Source organism: Pelophylax lessonae (genome assembly GCF_965119305.1).
Source record: "Pelophylax lessonae genome assembly, chromosome: 9".
NCBI classification, from domain to species: Eukaryota; Metazoa; Chordata; class Amphibia; order Anura; family Ranidae; genus Pelophylax; species Pelophylax lessonae.
In genome coordinates, this window is record NC_138776.1 from 111085014 (window position 1) to 111095101 (window position 10088).

The following is a 10088-nucleotide window of genomic DNA, read 5'->3' on the forward strand; positions in this document are numbered from 1 at the left end:
GATTTGGACCAGTGTTGCACAAAGCAAGGTCCATAAAGTCATGGATGAGCGAGTTTGGGTTGGAGAAACTTGACTGGCCTGCACAGAGTCCTGACCTCAACCTGATAGAACACCTTTGGGATAAAATAGAGCAAAGACTGCGAGCCAGTCCTTCTCGTCTATTGTCAGTGCCTGACCTCACAAATGTGCTTCTGGAATAATGGTCAAACATCCCCAAAGACACACTCCAAAACTTTGTATAACAAAGTATACTTTTTTGTTTGTATACTTTCTATAACTTTGTTATAGTTGAAAAAGGGTGGGCGAACTCAATATTGAACACTACGGGCTAAGACTGGGATTCCCAATACTTTTGGTAATATAGCGTATGTGTACCTTGACCTAATCTATAGTACCTAACCTAAACCTTGCTTTAGTGGTTACAACCTTACACTGGTCTTTGCACCCTGTGTTCATCTGGCAGCCAACAGCCCTGACTGTGTGCCTGGCTTCAATTTATTTTCCAATTTTAAACTTACTTTGCTTTGGTTCGCCTATGAACCTGTCAGCTGTTGCCAATGATGCAACGCAAACCCAAGGGTGATGACCTTGGCGGGTCACTCAGCACTGTCTATATCCCTTTGTTCTCACTGAAGACAACAGGTGACTCATAAGAACTACATTTGTGAATCAGGCAAGGCTTTTTTTTTTTTTTTTTTCAAAATGAGAGGATCTGAGTAAGAGCTCAGTACAGACCTTGCCAAACATAGCAAACCTGCCATTGGTCCAAGTTATTAATAAGCACACTTTACAATTGTTAGTGAGTAGAAAAACTCTCAAAAGAGTAAAGAAGAAAATGGAATTAAATCTAGAGCCATTTTTTCCAGCTTTATTTGGTGTGGGGGAAGTATTAGAGTCCCTGTCATGTTTTACTGCTGCACAGGGCTCCATCAGAGAAATGTCCTTCACTTCCTGTTTGGTGACACACTTTTCACCTGTCAGGAAGTAAGGGAAACTCTCCAGTGCTAACACAGACAAAAGCACACTGCCTTTTAAAGTTAGGTGGTGGATGACAGACCCCCGGTCAGCATTTTATCGTGTCTTTTTCCATGTTGCAATTTTTGACCCAGTTTCTGTCTGATACAACTGTGTCACCAGAACAGAAAGTGAGGAGAAATTTCTCTAACAGATCCCCAGATAACAGTAAAACCAGGCAAGGGTTCTAACCCGGCAGCCAGCTCAGTGGGAGAAACTGAGACAAGCATTGTAAACCTGCACCGATTTGAGAGTGCCACCTAGGGTTGCCACCTCATCCCTTTAAACCAGGACACGTAATAATTACCCAGGTTCTGTGGCTGATTAAGGTGGTGATTAAACTCACTTAGTGCTTTATGTGCATTATATCATCCTCGGAACCTGTGTAATTCATATGTGTCCTGGATTAAAGGGATGAGGTGGCAACCCTAGTGCCACCCCATGTGAGTCCAAGTATTTTATATTTTAATAAAGGAGTTTTTAAGCAGAGAGCATTAGATCTCTACCTCTCTTTTATATGCATATCGAAAGACGTTGGGAGTGATCAGAAGTGATTTATATATTCAACCCATTGAGCGAGCCTAAAGGAACACCACCTGTAGTGGAGTTTTGTTTATCCCTCAGGGGAACTGCTTACTTGGACCTGGTGGTAAAACACGGGTCTGAGTTTAAGGTGAGAGGCCATCTTTGGGTGGTAGTGGTGGAAGCATTAGCACCTTCAAGCACCTGTCAAGCACCTTTTCAGCTTATTTTGCAGGGGTGGAAGCTACTAATGGACTGATATATTCTGCACATTCCATTGCACTTTATGAGAATTCTATATGCACTATATGATTCATTTTGCACATTGTCCCTCTTGAATATTCATAGGCACTTTTTTTTGTGCTTAATTAGCCAAAATGTTTGGATATTTAATTGCACTTCATAAGTATATTTGCACAGTGTCACTTTAATTATTTTTAAGCACTTTGTTTTGTTCATTTGCACAGTGGTATTGATATTTGGCACTTATTAGCGCTGTCCCTTTAATTTATTATGATTTTTTGACTTTGCAGTGATAAGCTTTGTTGGTATAGCAGCTGCCTGTATACACTTACATTTATTAGTTGTGCTGATTTATTTACTTTACACAAGGGTTCTAACCTTTCCTCACTCCATCCCAAAGTGGAAAAAAAAGTTTTTGCTATAGATACTCTTTAAAGTAGAACTAAAGGCAAACACATTTTGGATAGAGTAAGAAAGAATTAAAACCCCTGTCAGTTTTTTACCATATGTGTCCCATTTAGGAAATTTTCCTTCACTTCCTGTCCCACAGCCAAAACAAGACTTCAGAGAAAATGGGCCTAATTCACTATAAGGGCTCTTTCACACAGGCGGACCGTTCAGATCCACCTGTCCGTTTTTTTGGCCGATCTGAACGGTCCCCCCATGCATCCCTATGGGGCATCGGATGTCAGCGGAGACATGTCTGCTGACATCCGATCCGTCAAATCTGGACGGATCGGATGGGATTGGATGAGAACGGACCGACGGTCCTTTCCCATCCGATTTCCCCCATAGAGATGCATGGGGAACTGACAGCTGTGTCTCTGCACACAGTGCCCTGTTTCCATCCACCAAGTCTGGCCCCCACACAGTTAGAATCACCCCCTAGGGACACATTTAACCCTTTGATCGGCCCTGCTGTTAACCCCTTCCCTGCCAGTGTCATTATTACAGTAACAGTGCTTATTTTTAACCCTGATTACTGTAGTAATGTCACTGGTCCCCCCAAAAGTGTAAAAAATGTCAGTTAGGGGCTCGATCTGTCTGCCGCAATGTCGCAGTCCTGCTAAAAATTGCAGATCACCGACATTACTAGTAAAAAAAATGTATAAAAATTACATAAATCATTCCCCTAGTTTGCAGACGCGATAACTTTTGCGCAAACCAATCAAAATACGCTTATTGGGATTTTTTTTAACAAAAATATGTGGCAAAATAGAAATTGGCCAAAAATGATGACAAAAATTAGATTTTTAATTTTTTTTTTTATTGGGAAAGTTATATAGCAGAAAGTGAAAATTATTGCTTTTGTGTTTTTTAAAATTGTCGCTCTTTTTTTGTTTATAGCGCATAATCAAATCGCACAGGTGATCAAATACAACCAAAAGAAAGCCCTGTTTGTGGGAAAAAAAGGACATCGATTTTATTTGAGTACAGTGCCGCACGACTGCACAGTTGTCAGTTAAAGTAACGCAGTGCCGAATCGCAAAAAATGGCCTGGTCATTAGGGGGTAAATCCTTCCAGTCCTGAAATGGTTAAAATGAGTAACAAGTTTGTGTGTTGTTTATTTCCAAATGATATGCTTTTTCACCACAAAAATGTAATGTGCGTACCAACTTTATTAATCCAAATCAAAATGCTATTACCCAAATTCACAGGGTAACACTCCTATTCTACACTCACACACTAATAATGAAAGAATATCACTTTTAAATCTCGGCATTGCTCTTTACCCGCCTAACAACAGGAGACAAGTGGTATGCCATAGACTGTTAGCTGTCAGGAATACTATACTAAAGAACTGGGGGTCCCAACAATCCCCCAATACTACTGATATCATCAGAGAGTCTAAGTGCGGGGGAAAGACTCTCTGTTGTCCTAACCTACACCTGTCTATTGATGGTGTTGGGGAGGGCGAAGGCATCTTGCGGGACTTTGGAGTGTTTCCGGGTATGCCATTCCCAGCGGTGCTGAACAATCAAGGTTTTAACATAAGCGACTCTGTTCAAAACTGTGACGTCATACATGGTATGTGTTCTAAAAGAATATAATTGATTGTTTTCTTTTTTCACTAAAGATAAATTGTGATGATCGTTACACTTTGAACAAAAATGTTTCTTCATTATAGAACACTTATAACGGAACTATGGTTTAAAGACCCCTGAGGAAGAATTGTTTAAAACGCGTAGGGTTTCCAAAACTAAACTTCAGGTTCCTCCATGCTACAAGCGTCACTATTCCAGTTGAACTGTATATAGTCGCCATTTTCAGAATTTTAAATTATGCTACTTTTGTATTGAAATGTATATTTATCATCAATTGATATGTATTTTTGTGTATAATAAAATTTAAACTTTTTTGAACCTATACATGAGTCATTACCCATCATAGTCCCAATAGGGGGTCTCCTTCCTTGTATATGTATCTTAACTTTACTTCGTTGAGCAAAAAATATCAGTATAAATGATCTGACACCCATAGTACAGTAAGGTGTCATTTCAGAAATACCATATCTTTAAATTTCTTCTACAAGTTTTAATAAATGAACCCAGGAAACAATGCAGACTCCCATATCATCATGTATATAGCTGCTTTGCAGTTTCTCAGTGATTAAAAATATTGTGCCAAAACAAGCAATCAAATGAGTCCGGAGACACTAGGGATTACCTCTGTTTTATAGTACTGAGCGTTAAGTAGAAAATCATTCACAAATGTTTAAATATAGCTATCCTGAAGTTACTCTATAATTATATTTTTTTGCAGTTTCGGTATTTGCTTTTCTACTTTTTCATGGAAAAAAAAAACATATTCCAAATAGATTTTCGTGTGGGCATTGTGGATGTAGATAATAACTCTCAGAAATTAGGTATCAACTCTTTTATTCATTAGAAGCTTACCTCCATGTATGATGCTTCTGAAACTGTACTTTATTACGTGACAGTGGTGATAAAACTACCTACATATATAAATTTGTGAGTCTTTGCAGGGGCTTGAGCCAGTTTTGGGAAAAAATAAGATGGGAGGGGATGTGGTGCAAATCAAGTTCTTCAGTAGGCAGGCATGTGTGGAAGGCATGTTTAACCATGCCCCACTATGCACATCAAGGCCATACATGCTGGTAATGGGTGTGTCGACACCAGGGCCATAGATTTTTTTTCTTCTGGGGGGCGGGACCAAGGTTGGGCTCCCCTGGGCTGGGATATCTCCCAGGAGAGTTCCAGGCTTCTCGGCCTAAACAAGGACTTTCATGTGAAGCTGTGGTTGGTGGTGAAGCAGGAGGAAGGAGTTCTGGGAATGGAACGCAATCTGCAGAGACTGTAAGTAGATGTGGAAATGTTTGTGAAGGAAAGTCCAGTATGAAAAGTACTGATAATACAGATAAGAGGAAGCCTGTTCAACAGTGTGATAATGTTACTCAGCAAAACCTGTGTTCTGGAAGTCAGTCATTGCAAACCCAGTGAAGTGCAGCTCAATCAGTTCAGAGTGCAGCTCAATCAGTTCAGAGTGCGGCTGAATCAGTTCAGAGTGCAGCTCAATCAGTCCAGTCTGTTCAGCAATGTAATAATATCGCTCAGCACAGTCCAAGCTCTGAAAGCATGATTCAATGCAGCCAGCCATTGCAAGGCCAACAGAGTGGAGCTCATACAGTTTGGGCTGCTAAGAAAAGTTACATTGTTGCTCAGCACACTCCAAGTTCTGGAAGTGCTACTCAAGGCAGCCAGCCATTGCAACCACAGCAAGCCCAGCAAAGTGAAGCTCATCCAGTTCAGAGTGGAACAGAGACATTGGTTGCTCCCAGTACTCCTCGCAAATATACAAGGACTTCTGTAGAACAAAAAAACATTAAAGAGAACCTACAACAGTGTGTAATGGTGGGCAGTGACCAGATATGTTAATTGCGCTCTAAACTGCAGCAGAATAAAGGTGAGGGTGCTAATAATTCTCCATAATCTGCTCCAGGGAGACATTATACACCCAGTGGAGACCCTCAGCTCACTACTGGTGATGAGGAGTATCAGGATTTTAAACGCCCTGCAGACACAAAGCGGAAGGAGTTAAAGTGGAAACCTGTGCTGCACCTGGCCAAAAAGATTCCTTTCCTGGTTAAGAGAATGGATACCCTGAGGAAAACCAAGGCTGAAATCCAGAAACAGATTCACTCTGTCTATAGACTCAAAGCTGCCAACCCCAAGAAGGAAATCTTAAATTACAGTAAACTAAACTCCCTGGGCATTGAATTGGCCAGTGTATCAAAGGACATTGATGCTGTTCTGGAAGAACTGGGACCAGTGGATTGAGTCTTCTCAGTTAGACTCTGGGGATCTGGTCCAAAGCTTGTTGCCACCAAATGTGTCTCCTGAAGGAAAGACTCTGCAGCCTCTAGAGGACAGTGAGAAGCAACACCAGGTTGGAGCAGATTTTCCTGCTGGACTTTCAGCTCTGGAGAATAGCGGAAACATCAGTTTAACCCAGCAGACATTCACAGTACAGGAGACACAGAGAAGTGACATGGTGGACTCCCACCATATGTATTGTGACAACAGTGCTGCTGCCACTAATACTCATGGTGGGAGCCATGGTGGGGTAACTGGTGTTCATAATGGGAGTGACACTGAGGGAACTAGTATTGATATGGATAAGGCCAGTGCTGCTAGTAGTAATGTATTGTGCAATGCTGGTGTCACTAATACTGATGCCAGTAATTCTGAATAGGGTCATCAGCGGTCAGAGAGCTCTGAGAATGTGGCGATGGAGGAGTCGGTTTAGAATAAGCCCCATGATTTCCCCCCCTTTGGTGGGTCCACCGCCTGCTCCACAGGGCAATGTTGGTCCTTCTGGTAATGTCCCTCCTCGGAATGCCTGGAGCTGTGGGGCCCCTTCTTTTTCTACCAGTAGCAGTTATTCTGGTCAGGCATTTAAGAGGAGGAATGTGGTCAGATTTAACAATAGGGGTTCAAGAGAGGAGCTCCCTGATAGGAGGTTTGTAGTAAGGGAGTTGCTGTGTCAGCAGATGGGACTTGTGCCTGCAGACCTTCTGGCAGTCATCAACCTCCTTGATAGACAAGGGTATGGTGTCAGCTTTAAGCTCATGTCTGACTTAGACAGATTAGGTTTCGGGACAAAGAGGGTTGGAAGAATTTCATCTTCATTCCTATCTCCAAACCTGACACAGCAAATGTTAATATTATTTTCGGAAATCAGTCCGTACCCCCCCCCCCCCCTCCCAGGATATTGTCATCTGACTTAGAAGACATTGTGAAATGGTTTTGGGTTTGACAAATACTAAAGACATTGATGGGATCAACTAACAATGTTACCTATCACCTGCCAAACTCCTTTTTCATTGGGTGGGAGAGAGGAGTTTGTTTCTATGCAGGTCAGCCCAGGTTATGTTTTAAATGCGGTGTGCGGATCAAACCTCCTTCTGAAGACCAAAACAAAGAGGCCGCTACATCACCAGAAGTGACGCTCCCAAAAGCCCGCCTCCCCTTCACATTGGGAAATGAATGAAGACATCCTGCGTCATCTCCTGTCACGCCGGAAATGACGTAATCGCGTCACCGGAAGTGAACACAGGGATGTATTCAATTATGGAGCCATATGATTATTTAGCGCTACTATAGAGGATCCTCAGAGGGGATCTATTTTATGGGGAACCTGGCCTGCTGTAAGGGGGGATCTATATGGGGGATCATGTCCCCCATATAGATCCCCCTTACAGCAGGCGAGGGTGAGGTGAGGTCCCATCCCCCATTTAGATCTCCCCCCCTTACAACAGGCCAGGTTCCCCATAAAATAGATCCCCTCTGAGGATCCTCTATAGTAGCGCTACATAATCATATGGCTCCATCTAAATACACTCTTCTGAGCCTTTTATGTCCACCACATATAGTTGCATACTATTCTTTTCAGTTTTGTCAGTGTTCTTCTCACACACTCCTACCTTTTTTTTCACCTGTCCCGGACCCGATCACAGCAGGCCAGGTTTTCTCCTCGAGTCCTCCTAGGTTTTCCTCCTGCAGCACCGTCTGACCGTCGTTTCCACTGGCTCTCTCCTCTCTGGCCTCTCACCTGCCGCCGCTGCCGGCTTCTTCTGCTGCTGCCTGGCCTGGTGGTTCTCTCCCGTGCTCAGCGCTGCGCTGGGCGGCCGCTGCAGGGGTTAGTCCCTCCCCCAGATAGGCCAGGCGTGCAGGGACTGTCTCTCCAAAACCGCCCCCCCCCCACAGTGGGCGACCCCGGGGCTCGGATAGGATTTGGGAGCCAAGATGCACAGCCACAGCCAGTCAGCCACTGAGAGAGTGAGTAAGCCAGGGCAGAGAGGTGCGAGTGCGAGCGGGCGGCGGCAGCCAGCCTATAACAGTGTGAGTGACAACTGAACTTACATGACACTGCGGAGCGCCGAGCGGATTATGCGCCCCCCCCCCCAGATGTTGCGCCCGGTGCGGCTGGCCCCCCCTGCACCCCCCACGTTACGCCACTGCTCCTGTTTCCTAGAGGCCCAGGAACTGGAGCAGGAATTGCAAAGAGTGGAAAGAGAATATGTGGCTGGCTCAGAGGATGACCCGCCCAGTAAAAGGCATCTGCCCCTTGATCCTGTATCTGCAGAATCTGATATGGAGACTGGTAGTCAGCAGAGTGACTCTGATTCTGACTTATAATGATGGGAGTTTTAGTTTTACTGTGATAGCAGGTCTGAGGAACGTGAGAGGTCTGGCCACACCTGATAGAAACTTGGGCTGTAACCAAGAGGGGTACATGGATATGTGCATAATGAAGAGCTTCTTTCCAGAATAGTGCAGAATTATCCGAGGAGAGACAAAATCAAGGAAGGAAGTTTATATAAAGCATGAAATTATTATTTATCAATTTTGACCTATTTTGAGGTTTTGGCCTAGAAGATATGTTAAATAATTATTGTATTTGTGTTATTTTCAGACAGATACAGTCTGTTATTATGTATTTTGTTTGTTTTCACAAATAAAAATCTCCATACATACAGAATAAGAACAGATACTGAGAATTACATCCAGCATACAGGACAAGGGAAGTGGTACTGTGCAGAGTCCAAGAATACAGAATAAGGAAAGATACTGAGAATTACACCCAGCATACAGGACAGATACTGAGAATTACACCCGGCATACAGGACAAGAGAGAAGTGGTACTGTGCAGAGTCCATACATACAGAATAAGGACAGATATTGCACTCAGGCTACAGAACAATACCCAGAACACAAACTTACATACTATTTTGCAGTGTTCATACATGCCTAATTTCTTGTTTATTACAGAAAAAAAAAAAAACACAGAAAATTCCTGCACCACACGCACACTAGCTGCTGCAATGTAACACAGCAGTTGGTGTAAATGGACCCTTACAAATAAGGCCACATACGTTTCAGCCGAAAACAATTTTTTCCATGCAGAAAATAAGGCCAGGGCACTGGACAGCAAACAGTCCAGTCTGGTTCTGGCAGACATGTTGGGTGCCAAGTCAGAGGGGCACCAGTAAGCAAAAGCCAATCACTGAGTTTGCCACAGTCACTTACTTATGGCAGCAGCAGTAAGTGGTATATGAAAGTGAAATTCTTTAGTGAGGCAAAAGGGGGGCAGGGTGCGGCAGTTTCTGGGCACAGCAAGCTACCAGCCTTGTATAGTATAACCTCCGGACGGCCAGGTCAGTCTTCCACCATATCAAAGGCACGAAGTGACAGCAGGAAAGCATAGTGAGGGTGGGCGGGACTACAGACATCGGGAAATGTGATAGGTGGATTGATCTGTTAGCCCTGCCTGGCTGTGTACAGCAGGAGTCACTGCCTGCCTGATGCCAGCCTACTAAACAGTGCACTTATTACTCCAACACAGAACTATGCAGCCTTTTGTTAAGTGGCACCATGCCATGTACAGCAGCAGGACACAGGTACTTGTCATTTTAGAAGGATACTCTGGGTGCTCTGGGGGGGTTTTGACCCCCCTGACCCCCCCTTATCTACGCCCATGGTTGACATGCAGTTTTGTACTACTCTGCTTAAAAGAGCCTGCCCGAGGGACACCACTCATATTTGCTAACAGAAGGCTGTGACCCAAGAACAGGAAAGGGGATATGCCTTCAGAAAGCAGTAGAAGGAGTTGACGTTGAATATGAGAACAACATTGGCAGTTTTGTGGACTGCAGCTTTTAAGAGAACATGATGATGGTAGGCAAATCTTCTACTGAATAAGAATGAAGCATTGGTTGTAACAGGTTCATCCTCTAAAATTGGTATTTTCAGACATTTTTGCCAATTGCCATGATTTGTATTACCAT

At 43.6% G+C, this 10088-nt stretch overlaps 1 pseudogene across 1 annotated transcript; it reads left to right on the forward strand.

The window, feature by feature from the left end:
* Nucleotides 1-6557: 6557 nt before the first annotated feature.
* Nucleotides 6558-7291, forward strand: LOC309564264 (zinc finger CCHC domain-containing protein 3-like; annotated as a pseudogene). The gene has a single exon. The product of its transcript is annotated as a zinc finger CCHC domain-containing protein 3-like (transcript).
* Nucleotides 7292-10088: the final 2797 nt, after the last annotated feature.